The 17,193-nt window shown below is 48.7% G+C and overlaps 1 protein-coding gene and 1 long non-coding RNA gene across 4 annotated transcripts in view; one reads left to right on the top strand and one right to left on the bottom strand.

Moving 5' to 3' along the window:
• LOC306641168 (uncharacterized protein) overlaps window positions 1–17,193 on the bottom strand; it is a gene marked incomplete at its 5' end in the record, with an annotated part of 214,917 nt that overhangs the window by 169,624 nt on the left and 28,100 nt on the right. The window lies entirely within an intron of this gene.
• Window positions 1,521–8,142, top strand: LOC306641173. Its single transcript, XR_013758043.1, has 3 exons — window positions 1,521–3,330; window positions 3,373–6,286; window positions 6,451–8,142. It is a non-coding gene; the product is annotated as an uncharacterized lncRNA (long non-coding RNA).

Raw genomic sequence — 17,193 nt, 5'->3', positions numbered from 1 at the left:
AATAACTTCTGAGAAATCCCATCCCCTCCCTGGACCTTGTCCAAAGCAGAACTAATGGCTTCCTCCTCTGCAGACTCAAAGCTCTCTGTACACAGTGCCATTAAGCCTGCACACAGAAATAGAATTATGAACCCTTAAGGCTGAGAGACAGGGTCTACAGGGGACAGCTAGGAGCTTTAGAATTGGATTAACCCATGTTAAAATGTAAGCACGTTCTTGCCATATTAACTTCAAGCAGGTTATTTAATTTCTCTACACTGTTTCTCGTAAGAATAATAATGCTCATTTTACAGTATTGGTGTCAAGATTGAGATCATTTAAGTCAGTCACCCAACGGAGGACCTGGCTCCCAACAGGTCTCCGGAAGGGGCGAGTCCATTCCAGACCTCCAGCTCTCCAGGGTGTAAAACGTCCTGTGTGTGTGAAGAGCCCCAGTGGTGAACTGACCCGCACATAGTGGGTGCTTGGCAGGCGTTAAGAGGCATGAGTCTCCAGGACATTTAGTTCTGCATTTTACAAGCACCTCCATCCCCAGGTCAGGACAGCAGTTTGAGAGCGACTGTGTCGCAGTCCTCAGCTGGGGCTGTTCCAGGCCAGTCGCTCCCGGAGGCGCAGGACGGCCCTGGGTGTGGGTCCTGAGCAGCGCGCCCAGGCCTCTTCAGAGAAGCGTCTCCTTGCTCCTCGGGACTACTGTTCCGCCTGCTGCTCCTCATTTCCTTCTCAGCGGTCCTCCCACTCCTGGCTGTGTCTGCTCAGTCTTCCCCCGCCTCCGTTCTTCACCGCATATCAGGTGGTCTTCCCAGCCCGCTTTGAGCTTGGGGCTGCACAGCCTTCTCAGGCCTCCCAGGGCAGCCTGGGCCTCTGTGAACCCTGCATCTCCAGAGCAGCGCCGGCTCTTGGCTCACCCAGAGCCTCCCCGTGCCTCCACTTCTGGCCTTCTTTTCTTTTTGCGTTTGAGACAAGGTCTGGCTAAGTTGCTGAGGCTGGCCTCCAACTTGTGATCCTCTCTCTCTGCCTCCCAAATCCCTGGGATTACAGGTGAGCACCACCACGCCCAGCTTCAGGTCTGCTTGTGGCAGTTAGCTCGGGAACTGTGAGCAGGTGGTGCTCTTCCAAACACAAAGTCCAACCCTAGAAGACTGACAGGTCTGGGGCCGATCCAGGAAAATGCACGTCTGCTCAACCGTTCTCACTGCACCCAACATGGATGGAGCAGCGGGGGAGCACGGCCTCAGGAGTCCCCTGGGTCCTGCTCTGCATTGTCCTCATCACATCCTGCACGTGTTTAAGTTCTCCAAAGCCTGGTCTGTAAAACTGAGACAGCCATACCTGCCGTGCATTAGTTGATATCACGTGTATCCGTTATCTATCAGTGCCGAGCAAATCAGCCCAAAATTTGTGGCCTAAAAACAGCAATCATTGTTCTTTAGCTCTCATGGGTTTTGGGGACAAGGATTTGAGAGCACCGAGCTGGGTGATTCTGGTCTGGGGGCTCTCGTGAGACACAGATGGTGGTCAAGGACCCTTCATTCACATGCTTGGTGGCGGGGCCAGGAAGACAGGGGCTGGAGCAACTGGGGTTCCCTGGGCATGTCCCTCTACCCACTGTGGGGCCTAACAGCCTGTCCCCACTGCCACCCTGCACAGTTCCTTCAGGGTCCCTGGATTTCTTACATGGTAGCTCAAGACTCTGAAGGCTTGGGGAAGAGTGAGCACCAGCAACTGGCAACTGCATCATCTGGTGGAGACATTCCAGGGGAGAATTAGACACTTCCTCAGTCTGCAAGAGTGACAGAGATCCTGGACTGCTTTTAAAGACACCACAGTATGTGATGTGCCTGTGCCCCATTTTTTGAAAATGTATCAAATGGCTTAACAGAGAAATGTCTCTGCCTCCTACCATTCCTGCCAAGGTGAAAGCGTTTATCAATTTAGGCAAAAGACACAAAAAAATGAAAAGGAGAGACAGAAAGAACAACAGTTGCCACTTACTGACCCCTCGCTACGTGCCCTGCCTGGTGCTCCATGCTTTGTAGACATCGGCTATTTTAATCCTGAGAACCAAGGAGGCTCCATCATTAACTCTGTCATGCAGAACCTTAGAGCCTACAAAGGTGAAGCGAATTGTCCAGGACTGGAGAGCTAGGAAAGGCATAAAATGCCATGTAATCCCGAAGGGCCCACCCTAACGACTGTGGGCACAACCACCATGTCCCCACTGAGACCGTCTTAGCCGGGTGAGTGACTGAGGAACCCGTGACTTGATGCCAGCCCCACTTGGCTATGCCGAGCGGTAGGGTATCTGAGGGAGCAGGTGAAATGGAACGCAAGAATTCAAGAGGCCCAGAAATAGCAGTACCTGGCGGTAGCTCGTGGGGAGAGAACAGAGGAAGTGAGGGCCCAGTGGGACGAGCAGGCAGCCGGAGGCTGGCCCTACCTGGCTACTTCCTGGGCCCTCCTGAGCACAGAGGGCCTGTGAACAGCCTCCAGCCAGGCCCTTCTGCCACCACTGTGCCAGCTTAGCCACCTCAGGCTGTCTCCCACCAGCCACGGGTATTTCCTCACCACCTCTCCTTCAAGAGGGAGAAACTGCCTCCCTTGAAGCTGACAAGTGTCCTAAAGATTTGCTGAGTGACTGAACAGGCAGAGATCATTGAACGAGGATGGAGGAAAATCTTGTCCTCCAGTTCATTCCGCCCAGGGTGAGGCCAGCCAGCGTGAGGTACTGAGGAGATGGAGCACAGTCCTCTGCAGGACCCACAGGGCCTCTCCTCCTCCAGACCCTGGACCCAGGTCCTCAGAGATTCCAGCACTAGTAACAGTGAGCTGTGTCCCCCACATGGCTTGAGAACCACAGCAATTCTTGCCATGTGCCCCAGGAGGTCAGCGGGCCTCCCCCGGCATCCCTTTCCTTGGATGCTTCTGGCCCCCCTCCCATGTCTCCACCACCATCCCCACTGTTGCCCTCCGTTCCTGTCGTCTGAACCTTTCTAGACTCCAGCTGCCCTCGAGTACTTACCCTCCCCTGTGCAGTGTGACCCTCATGTACTCCTCGTTCCCTCTCTGGAAAGTCAGTCCTTCAGGACATACTTCTGAAGCAAGCACCGGGCATGGCTTAAGTAGTGGGGACTCAGCAAAGAATATGGCGGGGAAAGCCCCTGGCTTTCCTGAGCGTATTTTCTAGGGAGTTTTTAAACAGAAGGAGAATTTACACTGCACCAAAAAAGAGTGGTCAGGGGCAGTGTAAGAGGACTGAATTCAAGTGCAGCATGCTCAAAACAGGGCAGGGAACTTCCCTTTTGTCTCTCATTGAAACCACAACCCGCCCAGGTTTGGGAAGCTTGGTAGAAGTGAGATGATGCCCTTAGCCAGGCACCTGGGTTCTCGCAGGATAATGCAACCTTTTCTGGAGTTACCTGTGCAGTCTGGGGATCACCTGTACAGACCTTATCCCCCAGGTGTGCCAGCATCTGTCTCAACGCCCTGCCTGGAGTTTCCAGCCATGAATCCAGAGGTGGGGGAAGTTGCTGCATCCACCCAGCGTCCTTGCCTTGCTCTGACTAGTTCCAGGATGGCGCCACTGATCTGCAAGTTCTGTCCACAGACTGCTGGAAGCAGGTGCTTGCCTGTGGTCCTCACGCCCTGCCACAAGCCCTCCCAGGAGCTGGGTCAGCTTCACTTTCAATCAGAAATTTGCAGGGTAAGAGGAGTTGGATGACTTAATGAGCAAGTGGATAAAAGATGAGTTTTACATTAAGACCAAGATATTTTAGGGAATAGAATGAAAACATCACATGAATCTCAAAGTTAAAAGCATGTGACATAAGTCTAGTTTCTTCACCGGCAGCTTTAGGCTTGCCCCAGTCTTCAGGGGGTTGCTGTCCCTCTCATCCACCTGCCCAGTGGATTGGTCAAAAGGCTCTGGTGAGCGACGAGCACTCTGAGGCTGCCCTGGCCTTCAGCCCCTTTTCCCAGAGCCCCTGGAGGCAGGAGGGAAATGTCGATGCCAAAGAGCAGCTTCAGCTAGCATTGGCAGGTTTCCGCAAGACAGCCCAACCAGAGGTGCCCTGGAGCAAGAGACAGATTGTTCTCTTTCAAAGTAACAGCTTCCAGAGTACAGAAGTTTCACATTTGAGCAAAAGAAAATGGCACCAAGGTTCTTTCCATTTTCTCTGCCAGTCTCAGCTGGTTGACATTTGACCTCACGATATCATGGTACCTGCTGTGACATCAAGCATCTTACACTCATGCAGTGACCTTACGGGCAGGAGAAGAGGACTCACTCGTCCCTTAAATCCTTTTAGAAGCGTGAGACTGCCTTTCCCAAAAGATCCCCGACAGAGACTTCCCCTCATCTCCCACTGGACAGAACTAAGCACGAAATGCAGGCAAGGTGAATGAAGCTCTGCGATGAAGCCTCCAACCAAGACTGGTCCGCCTCGGGGAGCTCAGGAGGGACCTGGTTCCCTGAAGAGTGTGGCCACCAGCACGCAGGCCAATCAGGATTCTGTTTGCAAGGGAGAGTACAGCGCTGGGCAGCCAAGAAACCAATGGAGTGCACCCTTCAGCACCTCCGTGTCCCTCGCCATAGTCACACGGCCCTGCAGGGAAGCAGGGGCCCCAGCGGGGAATGATGCCCCGCAGTTTTCCATTTCTGAGATGAAAGTGCTTTGTTGCATATTTGTTTTTAATCATCTGATTTACACAATATTCCATCAGGCAAATCCAATGGGCTGCTTTCCAAATTTGAAAAGTCTTATCAACTTGGAAGAAAGGAGCAAACCAAGGCCAACTGAAAACTGACCTCTTCACAGAGCAAGTGTGAATGTGCCTGTCCCCTGCTGAGTGGCTGTGACACCCCTCCCCCAGCACTGGAAGACACACTCAGGGACACAGGATGTGCAAGTTGGGACATGGTCACCTGCTCTCCCAGCTGCTGTGCATCTCATCACACAGACAAGCAGGTGAAGAGTGACAGCAGAGCAACAGAGGCAGGACGGGACCCTGCTCTGCTGTCCACCGTTTTCACAAAGACTCCGAGTTCCCACTTGTAACCCCTATCAAGGAAAGTCACATGCTATACCCAGGTAAGACTGATAATAAGTTGAGTCATTGTAAAAAGGTGACTTGGGATGGCCTAGAAGAAGAGATGTCTTGGCCTTCAGGAAGAGATGATAAAGCAGATCAGAAACCACCTTCTCGGTCTCCTGCAGGTCCACAGGAGGCCGAGCCCTTGTTAGGAGGCCAAGAGGCCCTCCTGCAACCTTTGGCCGGTCGTTGTCAATCACTCTAATTAGACTGCATAATTAGAGAGATTTACCCCCTAGTTCAATGGTAAATTTCCATGGGATCCTAATTCCAGGTGTCCCAGAACCAAATGTCCTCAATTCACCTCGGCTCAGGTCAGCATGTGGACAGAGGAAAGCTACTGCCTACCATGCTCCTCCTTCCCCTGAGGCCCGTTTCAATAGTGTCAGGCCCTGCACCACATCTGGGAGGGATGGCTCTGGAGCTCTGTGGTTCCCAGCAGCGCTGCGGGAATGTTTAGGAACATGACCCGCCCGTTCCATATGGCTGGCTGTGGTGAACTACCAGTCCATTTCATTCCAGAGCTCCTCTGCATAAAGATCCCGTTTTCCCATACCTAGACCTATTACAGGTGGGATCGATGATTAGATTCTTCATTAATCTCTCACTTGTCATACTCTCCTCTGTGATCTTCTAAAAGTTACTCAACCTCCAGAAGCCTCAGGGGGTTGAATTAATTATTAAATGAGCTATTATATGGAAATCAAATGGAAATATGTAATAATATTTAGTGTTCCATAAACGTTAGCTGATATGACTAAAGGATTGCATCATTTTTACTTAGTAGTGGGCTCCTGGAAGGGGAGGAACTGAGCTCCTCTATTCCTGCCTCAGGAGTTTGATGAGCACAGGACAAATTAAGAAGAGATTAGCAAATCTGTGTTAGATTTTATCAAAGTCACCCAGCACGTGTCGTCTGCACCATTCAAATGCTGCTTGTCACCTAGACACTGGCTCTGCCTTCTGGTGTGCAGATCACTTAGTCCCAGTGAGTTGTAGTTTCCTAGAAGGGTGGGATATCCCATTCCCCGTAGACCCCACCCCACCTGGCTCCTAGTAGGTGCTCCGTAACTGTCCACAGGCTTACACTACGTTTCTGAACTCTGAGAACAAGGCAATCATGTGAAATGTGTGTAAGAGCAGGTGGCATGCACAGTTACACCCCAGCAACACCATAATTTAGGAGTGGGGGGCTGGGGTGGTGGCTCAGCGGCAGAGCGCTTGCCTGGCATGTGTGAGGCCCTGGGTTTGATCCTCAGCACCACATATAAATAAATGAAATAAAAGATTCATTGACAACTAAAAAAATAAATATATATAAAAGAGAAAAATTAAAAAAAAAAAAAGGAGTGGGATGAGAAGTCAGAACCATCGGGGCACGAGCTTCATTCAGACTGACGGGAGCGGGGTGGGGTCCTGACAGTGGGAGCATGCAATAGGAGCCATGTTCTTTGTGGGCAATGACCACACTTCCTTCTTTCTCACGAACTTCCCACAGAGTCTGGCGAACACCAGATGCTCAATTAATGTCAGTTCAGATGAACGTATCCTTGCTTAACCCAGCCCTGGCTCAGATGGGTGCATGTTGCACATCCCTGCACGGGGACACAACGCTCCCGTCCCACCCTATTCCCACCCTCCACAATCTCAACTTGGCAGAATGAGAGTCACACTCTGACATCCTGTTTGTGGGGGCAGATACAGTCCCAAGCAGCTAATGCACACTTGGCTTGAAGCGCTTCAGTGTCCTTAAAATTTTCAATGGTGAGTCCTCCTTCCTATAAGACAGAAGATCCTTCTGAGGTATCTCTTGAATGTGTTCTCTTTTCAAATTAGCTCTTCCTTAGGAAATAGTGCTCCCATCAGGACCAGGCCTTGAAAATTATTAGCATAGACACTTCTTCAGGAGACAGACCAACCAGAACTATCAGTCGAACGTGTTAGACTGTATTAAAATGAGAGAGAAGGGGACTTTTTTACTTGGTCTCTTCAACCAACATTAACTTTCCAAAGACCACAGGAGATGTTTTGGACAGCAAATGATATAAGATTTAAATAAAAGTGCTTAACCAATAAGGAGGTTTATCATTTTGCATAATTTGAAATCTGGAGGTACAGCAATTTCAGGGTGATTAACTCACTGACAGAAACATCTGGATCTAGCTCAGCTGTCCTGCAGCTTTCCCCACAGCCCCAAGGTCTGCTGGGATTAGTCTCCCATGCTGTCCACAGTCTTCAGAGGCAGAGAAAGGGAATGTCTCCTCTTTGGCCAGAATCAGTACAATCTTCCCATGATTAAGTAATCACTAGGCAAGGACAGGCCACCACCGTTGGCTAGACCAATGAAGATCCACTTGTGATTGGGTAGGTCAAGCTTTAAAAAAGCACATGACCCCTTAGAGGAGGTGAAGTCAAGCCCTTGCCCCCAAGTGCAGAGTGGTGGCGGGGGTGGGCTGGAGTGCAGGTGGCCTGCAGGGCCCTCCATGCCAGTGCAGGTCTGAGGTCACCAACCTGTCACCCCAGGTGGGCCAGCACCAGGCTGGGTGTGGCTGCCTGATCCACACAGCACCACAGCCCCAAACCCCAGAGCGCCGGTGATTAGCTGACCTCAGCCTCCTGGGAACAGCCAGAGTGAGAACATGGAAAGGGCGCAGACCTGAATGGGAGCTCAGACTCCGGGGTGGACCAACAGTGTTGGTTCTTTTCCAAATCCTGAGCGGCATAAATTGGACCAACAGCTTGACCCGAGTGCTACATGAACTCCTAGATTGGCACACTCGGGTGGTAACCTGCTAACCGGTCCCTTGCTTCTGTGAGCATTCTGTTTCTATTCTTCATGCTGAAATAAGTTCTACTCCTTACACTCTTGTCTTCTGTCATCCTGTGAATTCCATCCTTTGGATTTGTGAGACAAGAACCCAGAAAGAAGGTAGCAGGTGAGCCACTGGGGCCTGTCACAACACTGGAGGGCATCACCTGCCACTTACACCACTCAATGGCAGCGGACAAGAATCCAGCTTTGCTGGTGTGACCCTCAGAGTCCACGCTGGCAGCATCCCCTGCTGTGATGGCCTGTGATACTGAAAGGGCTTTCTGGGCTCCAGCAGAAGCAGGGAACCAGGTTTCAACAACAACGAGCTTCGCTAAGAGTGATCTCGAGCGTTAGATGTGGTGATGATCGAGTTTCTATTTCACTGATGATTTATTATTCACTCACAGAACCTGAGGTTGGCCAGTCTCTACCGTCCTTGCTCTCTGGGACCCCAGGACCACAGGGGCCTAAGGCCCAGGTCTCTCCTCTCAGCATTCTCAGAAGGGCCAGAGTGAGTGTCTGGCTGAATTGTGTCTGCCCTGAAGTTCACATGTTGAAACCCCATCAATCTGAACCTCAAACTTGACTACATTTGGAGACAGTCTTTAAAGAGGTAAGTTGAAAGAGGTTGTTAGGGTGGATCCTAATTTAGCCCCATAAGGATGTGTCCTTATAAGAGGAAACGTGGACACCAAAGGAGACACCAGGGGCACACATGCAGAGGAAAGACCATGTGAGGACACAGCAAGAAGGTGGCCAAGGAGAGAGCCCTGAGGAGAACCCAAACCTGAAGACACCTTGATCTTGGACTTGCAGCTTCCAATACTATGAGGCAATAAATGTCTGTGGTTGAAGCCACCCCATCTGTGGCATTTTGTCATGGCGACCCTAGCCAATGAATGAGGAGAGGCAAAGGGGCACAGTCTCAGGGGGTTTCCTCTACCTCCTGCTCCCCAAGAAGTCCCCAGCATCCTGCCCTCCCTCCGCATGGCAGGTGGCTTCCCCCAGCTGAGGGGCCTTCCACCCATGATGAATGCCAACCAGCACTCGGATTCCTCAGCAATGAACACAGAGCAGAGCGCACAGTGCAAAATCCCTTCCTCCTCCAACTCTGCCTCACACCACAGAGGACTGGAGGGTGCTGTGGGCTCAGGCTACAGAAGCAGCTTCCCTCAGCCTGGAAAAGCAGCGGCAAGTTTTGGACCTGACAGTGAACTTACACAGAAAACCCACTTGAGAGTTTTCAAAGGGCAGGCAGTTTCCCTAAAGATGCCTCCATGTGTCATCCAAGAGAATGGGGCTCATGCGGGTCAGCAGCTGGCACGAGGCGGGGGGAACAGGTAAGGAAACTCCTGACAGGCGTCCTCTCCTGTGAACCAGTTAGCAGAGATGGGCATGCCTGACACTGCTAGGAACCAGGGATGGAGATGGGAGAAGGGAGGAAAAAAGTTCAGTGTATAAACTTGTATTCATTTCCTGTGGCTGGTGTGACAAATTTAGTAGCATAAAACAATATACATTTATTTTCTTATAGTTCTAGAAGAGAGGGGTCTGAAATGGATCTCCATGGGTTAGAATAAGGGAGTGTCCAGGTTGTGTTACTTTATAGAGGCCAGAGTGGAGAATTTATTTGCTGGCCTGTTCCAGCTTCTTGAGGCTTCCGCATTGGCTTATAAATCCTTCCATCTTCAAAGCCAGTAAAGTCCGGTCAGCAATTTCTCGTGTTGCATTCTTCTGGTGCTGACGGGCCTGCCTCTCTCTCTGACTAAAGAGGACCCTGTGATATAACCCAGGATGATCTCCCATCTCAAGACCCTTAATCACCTCTGTAAGCAAAGTCACATAGATTCACATGCTCCAGAGGTTCAAATGTGGACATCTTTGAGAGGACAGTAATTGCAGAGGGTCGGGGGGCATTATTCTGCCTCAATCTGCTCTCAGAGATTTATTTCTATTCCACAGAATACACTCGCCCCATCCCCAAAGTTGCGATCTATCACAGCATAATTCAGAGTCTAAATTCCATGGAAACCTCATCAGTGAGAAGCCCCACCTCTCATCTTCACAGTCATCCAAGTGGATATGAGGAGGACACTGAGTGTGAGCCATCATTTCAGAACAATCCTTTCCTACCTGGGAGCTGTGAAACCAGAATCAAGACATCTACTCAGAAGTTTAGTGATGGGACAGGCATGGGAAACCAGTTATAAACATCCACACAGAAGGAACTGGAAGAGTCAGCAGTCCTAAGCAAACCTGAAGTCCAGGAGCAGAGTTCATTCGGCTCCGGGGCCCCAGAGGCTCAGGCCTCTCTCTTGGAGACACCCTTTCTCTTTCACAAAAAGGAACACTTGCTTGAGGTGAATAATTCTACCAGCCTGTTTCTTTCCCATAGAACTCTGAGGAAAATGAATTAGTAATTAAAAGAATAAAGATATCCAAGCCAAATGATATCACTGGACTCAAACTTTTAAAGAAGAATTAACATCTACTCTACACAAACTTTTCCAGAAAATTAAGGGATGGAATATTTCCCAATTCATTTTATGAGGCAAGAATAAACATGACACCAAAACTAGACAAAGACATTATGAAATAGCGAAAATTACAAATATCCCTCATAAATGTAGAAGAAAAAATTCTTAACAAAATATTAGCAAACAGAGTTAGCAATATATGAAAAAGAATTATAAACTATGACCACATTTGGCTTATTGCAGAGATGAAAGCCTGGTTCATTATTTGAAAATTAATCAATGCAGTCTATCATATTAATAGTCTAAAAAGAAAAACACATGATTAAGTCAATTGATGCAAAAAGTTATTTGACAAATTTCAACAGGTATTCATGATTTCAAAAAATTATCAGAAAAATAGCAACAGAGGGGAACTTGATCAACTTGATAAAAATCATCTATATTATACCTAATGCTTAATCTACATTTCACCTAATGGTTAAAGGCTGCAGGCCTTCCCATAAGATCAGAAATAGGGCATTTATTCATTGAAATGCCAGAAGTACTAGCCTGTCGCTGGCTCTTTGCGGTTCCAAAATCCATGGATATTTGTCACCGCCTGCAGCAACAACTTGCATGGGTCTTATGGGTGGTGGAGTGGAAACTGAGGCACTTCTATCTTTCTCTTTGGTGTGCTGCTTTCTTGCTTGTTTATAGAGGATAGAGGAAATGAGGTTTACTTGCTTTGAGAGGTGAGAGAGAGACTTTGCTTATCAGAGAGAAAGAGAGACTCTGCTTAAGAGAGACCTTGAGAGAAGGACAGGCTTTGCTTAGAGCTTAGAAGAAGAGAGACTTGCTACACCTTAAAGTCCTGCATTCTGTGAACTAAGGGTACATCTACCTAAGGTGCCCTAGTGATGCGTTTCAGTTCTCAGTTCTGCGATCTGCCTTCCACCGCTTCCCCTACTCGCTGCTGCCACGCGTGTGTCTTCTTCTACTGCTTTTCTGCTAATGGCTGCTGTGTCTCTGTCTCACTCCGCCTACGCTTATATCACCTCCAGGAGGCGGAGAGCAGGGTCACCCACGCCTCTTACACAAAGATTAGGCGAGACGTTCCGAGCAGGCAATTAGTGCTCGAGAACACATGCGCATACATTGTGTGTGTGGATGAGAAAATCACCTGAGTGTGCTTATGTCAATTAACCTCCTCACTGCTGATGTGATCAGGCGCCATCCCGGCGCCGCCAACATGGCACAGCCCCCAACACTAGCCAGTGCAATAAGGCAAGAAAAGGAAATAAAAGGTATTCAGATCAGAAAACAAGGAAAGCAACTCTCTCTTTTAGAGGAGAACAATGTTGTCAGAAAATCCTGAGAAGCCTAAGAAACAAGTACAACAGCAAACAAACAAACAAACAAACAAAAACCTAGGCTTATACATGAATTCAGCAAAGTCTTGAAATTCAAGAAAGCATACATAATCAATTGTACTTTTAAGTACCAGCAATGAACATGTGGACACTGAATTCAAAATAAGATACCATTAAAATTGTGAAAATGATAAAAAGAAATACGTATAACATTAATAAAACATACAAGAACTGAATGCAGAAAACTGCATAATGCTGGTAGAAGATCAAAGAAAACCTGAACAAATGGAGCTGGCAAAGGGCAGACACATTTATAAGTGAAGACCACGGAAACAGAGTCATCCAAACACGTCTGATATGGGTTGGATAAAGGTGCGAAGGCAATCCAGCGCAGAAAGACAGGCTTCTCAGCAAATGATGCTAAACTCCATAGAAATCCATTGGCACAAGGATGAATCTCTGCCTGGGTCTTAGACCTTACGTTCCAAATTGATCAGGATTAAATCCAAAACTACAAAACTACTAAAACAGAAACTATTTAGGAATTCGGAATTGGTAAAATGTTCTTAGACCTGGTAACAAAGACAAAAAGGAAAAATCAACTTCCTCCAAAATTTTTTTTTTTAATTTCCTTTGCTATACACCTTGTTAAAAGGATGAAAAGACAAGCTACAGAGTGGGAGAAAGTGTTTACAGATCATACATCTAACCAAAGACTGGCTTAAAAGTAAATTTTTAAAGCTCTTGAAACTCTAAGCAATCCAATCGGGAAATGGATAAAAGACATGAACCATTTACCAAAGAGGAGACACAGATGAGCAGGAAACCTGTGCAAATGTCCAACGTCATTAGCCACCAGGGAAATGCAAATTAGAGCCACAAGGAGATATCCCCAACATGTCTGTGAGAACGGCCGAGGTAAAACAAGTGGCCACATCAATGCTGGAGAGGACGTGGAGAGATGGGCCCACCCACGCGCTGCTGGTGGGAGTGTGAGCCACAGACACACCAGGAGACGTGCAACTCCCACGTGACCCACCAACTGTGTTCTTGGACATTTATCCCAGAGAAATGAAGACACATTCCCACGAAACTGTACACAAATGTTTAGAGCAGTTTTATTCATCAGGTTCCAAATAAGCCCGATGTCCTTCAGTAGGTGAATGATTAAACCACAGGACAACCACGACACAGATTCTACTCAGCACCCTCCTGGAAAAACCTCCTGAAAATCAAGCCAAACGAGCAAAGCCAGTCCCCAAAAGTTGCGTGTTATATGTTTCCATTCCAGAAATGGCAAATATCTCAGAAATAGAGACCAGCCACCAGCTTAGCTGCCGAGAGTCAATGAGGCGGTGGGTGGGGAGAAGTGTGTGCAGTGAGGGCACCTCACAGTGACGGGCATGTTCTTCATCTGCACTGTACCCGTATTGCTCCTGGTCATAACAGGGCAAGGTGTTACTGGGTAACAGGAAAAAGCATATCACTGACCGCTTCCTCCTCCTCCACCCTCAACGGATCACTCCAGGTCCCCCCAGTTGGGTTTTGGGCTTTCCGCACACAGCAAGTAACTCAGGCACCAGCTGGGTGTCCTATGACTCCATCGACTGGCACCGTCAGCTGGCGACAGCATCAGACCCACAGGTTAAAAGCTCCAACCCACACAACTGCCCCCACTTCAAATCCAGCCTCCAACCCCCATTCTTCACCTGTGCTCCTAACCGACCAGATACGGATCAGAGGTCCCCAGCCTCCCTCAGGTTCTACTGTTTGCTGGAATGATTCACAAAGCTCAGGAATGCTTTACTACGTTTTCCTACTCATTATACAAGCACATGACTCGGGAACAGCCAGATGGAGGAGGGGCCTAGGGCAAGGTTCAGAGGAAGCGGCGCGGAGCCTGGGCACCCCGACGTGCCCAGCAACCCCCAGATTCTCTGAATGTGTCCTTTTGAGTATTATGGAGGATTGTAATGAAGTCATGATTAATTAAATATTTGCCCATTAGCGATCAATTCACATGATGCACTCCAGCCCTTCTCCCCACCCTGGGAGCTGGGGTTGGGGCTGAAAGTTCCAGCCATCAATCATCTCATTCGCATATGAAAAGACATTTATTACTTTGGAGAGTCCAAAGCTTTAGGAGCTGTGTCCTCGGGATGTGGAGACAAAAACAAAGGCATATTTCTTTTTCTAAATCCCATCACAGTTACCAAGGGGGAGACTAGATAAGGGGAGGAGGGGCCTCTCTCTATCACTTCTTACACTACATTGTGAACCTACAACTATTTCAAGATGAAAGGTTTCATTCAAAAACAATTTTTAATCGGATTTACATAAAATTCTAAATCTCCATCTATTCTGCTTCCAGAGAAGATCTGACCCACTTTTAAATACAGCTAAAATGGCTTGCAGGGAGCCCGGGTGCACCTCAGCTTGGGTGTGCCTTGCCAGTCTGTCCCGGTTCTCACCACCTCTGTGTCCCTCATCTGTTATTTATTACCCAGTTTGTCCTCTGTTCCACCGAGGGAGACGCGGCCCGGTCCTGGTGAGACATTTGACTTTTCCACTTAGTAGACTGGGCTTGCGTACACCAGTAGAACTGGGTGTTAGCAGATCAAGGTCGCGCTATAGTGTTAGCCACTGGCTGACCTCATGCCTGAGACACACAGGCAGAGACCCTACCTTATAGTAGAAACTTGTGAAAATTTCAGAAAGACCTGAGTTTAAATCATGGTTTCTCCAACTGACCTTGAACAAATTACTTAAATTTCCACATTTTTGCTTTGAAAATGGTGTCACTAGTACGTAACACCATCAAATCAATGCACCCACCACCACAGAGTGGGAGTTCATTGGTAAGGTTTCCCCAGAGCCCCAGGACGCCTCCCCTCATTGCTGTGCATTCTTCCCAGAAGCAGCAAGGTATGCTAGAAGAGATTGGCTCTCACTGGACTTCTACTCATATATCTACCGTCAACTGGAACTTTGCTGCCTGCATGTCTTTCTAGAGTGATCTCACAATCCTCCCAAGATTATTGTAAGGATTCTACAATGTAGACATTGTTATATGTTCGCCTTACATTGGAGCATAGCTATTTGGTTATTTTGACTTCGGCCAAACTGTGCATTTAACTACTTTCTACCACCTCTCACAGTCTCAGGCTGACAGAACTTGGTAGAGTTTGTCTTCCCAGACTGTTTTCCAGGGAACAGCCGTGTTTTTTGCATCTCTTTGCCTGTTACTAACATAAAGTCAAGAACTTCCCGATCTACCCTGTTTTGCAGCCTCAGAGAGACTTTGAGAATTTCCTCTCTGCCCCACCTTCTTCCCCTGGCACCTGGACCTCTTCTGGGATGGCCCAGGTCAGTGACCTGAGGACTGCACTGTGGCTAAAGATTCTCAGATCCTGTGTGTCAAGTACACAGTACTATTACTGAGGCCACCTCCCCATGGTAACTTTATTGACACGCCTTTCGTGAGTCAATGATCTTTTATTGGCATTAACTTATACTGGCAAAGAGAAAGGGACAAAAAACACAAGGAGCAGGCTGAGTGTAGCCCCAGCTCACCCTGAGGACTGGCTGCTGGCCAAGCTGCTCAGGGCTGTAGCTCAGCAGAGATGAAGAGGCTCAGGAACAACAGGACACTCCCGCCTCTTCCCTGAGCGTCAGGGGCCTTCCCAGGAAGCAAGACCAGGAGAGTCGCACGCTTACTTCTTGCTGGGGAGAGCCCAGACTCTAAGACAAACCTGGGCCTGAGCCCTGGTGCACCCAGTGTGGCTGTGCAGACTCGGGCAAGGCCCACGACCTCTTGCTGGGCGTGGTTTTGGGGGTTTTTGTGTTTTTTGTAAGATGGAGATGATAATCATACTAGTGTCTGGCTCATGGGGTCTTCGAAGGTCACACGGAGGCAACACAGGAAATGTGTTTCTGCACTGCCTCCTTCATTAAGTGCTTGGCGCTGCTGGTATCCTATTCATGGTGGGATTTGCAATAAGCCAGGGAGAAGGAACAGCGGGGTGGAGGTATTTCAGCCACTCTCAGTAAAAGAGCCACAGGGCACACAGGTTGTACTGGAAGGTGCTGCAGGGCAGCTCACACCCCTGTGTCCCTCAGGTTCTCAGGGGAAACACTTAAAAATTAAACAGTCTCAGCTGGGCTGCAGCTCCAGGGCGGAGCGCTGGCCTCGCAGGTGTGAGGCACTGGGTTCCATCCCCAGCACCGCCTAACAAATGAAACACAGGCATGCTGTCCATCTACGACGACAAAAAGAATTTTAAAAAGTGAAACAGTGCTTTCCTGTGAGATTAGAGTTCCAAAAATCTTCTCTTTTCAGTTTTGGTAACTGTGTTTGTTTGTTGTTTGTTTGTTTTGGTGCTGGAAATGCACTCCAGGGCCCTACACATGCCGACAAGCTCTCTGCCACTGAGCTACATCCCCCAGACCTTAACAGGGGCTTTTTTTGTTTTGTTTTTTTTAACAATATCCTGGCTTCACTTTTCCATCTCTGTGAATTTGGATGTTATTCATCTTTGTCAATATCTGTTTTCTTATCTACGGCATTAAGCTCTGGAGCCACCTGAGATGAGGTCCGTGGAAGGGCTTGGTAAAACTGGGATCACCAAAAGCTCAGTCACAATGACTCCAGGGCTGGCCCTAGCAGTGCCCCAACTTAACATCTGTGAAGTGAAATACACTCTCAAACTGAAATCAACAACAGCTTAATTGGTCCTGTTAAGTTTGCATTTTGTAAAATACATGTAGTAAAGAAGATAAAACTGTGGAGAAAATTGTTCTAATAAGGTACACGCATTTAATGTGAAGGAAAGTATTTGCAAAACTCGATTAATACTTTAGGAAGGTGATAAGATTCATAGACTAATGGGTGGAGAACAGAGAAGATTTCAATGCGGTCATCACAGAACCCATCCCGCTGACAGCCCCTCCTAGAGCCCAGACAGCTGGCAAGGTGTTACCATCAGTGCTGACACGTGGGGTTTTGTTGGTTGGTTGGTTGGTTGGTTGGTTGGTTGGTTGGTTGGTTTGGTGGTGCAGGGGGTCAGGGGACCAGGGATTGAACCCAGGGCACTTGACCACTGAACCACATCCCCAGCCCTATTTTTTTGTATTTTATTTCGAGACAGGGCCTCACTGAGTTGCTTAGCACCTTGCTTTTGCTGAGGCTGGCTTTGAACTCACGATCCTCCTGCCTCAGCCTCCTGAGCCGCTGGGATTATAGGCAGGTGCCACTGTGCCAGGGCACATGTTGGTTTTTATCCTATTGCTCCCCGATCAAGAACTGCCCTGGAGCTGCAGCCCAGCTGAGACTGTTTAATTTTTAAGTGTGGCAGAAGCTCAGCCACAGCCTGGCGCGTTACACCCTTCCTTCCCTCGTGGCTCTCTGCTCCCCTCTCCGCCTGGGCCTGCTCTCCCTGCAGCTGGCACCTGCGGCCCACCCCAGCTG

This window comes from Sciurus vulgaris, assembly GCF_902686455.1.
Source record: "Sciurus vulgaris genome assembly, chromosome: 12".
Classification (NCBI taxonomy): domain Eukaryota; kingdom Metazoa; phylum Chordata; class Mammalia; order Rodentia; family Sciuridae; genus Sciurus; species Sciurus vulgaris.
Note: the sequence above shows the minus strand (reverse complement) of the source record. Positions and strands in the feature narration are given on the sequence as shown.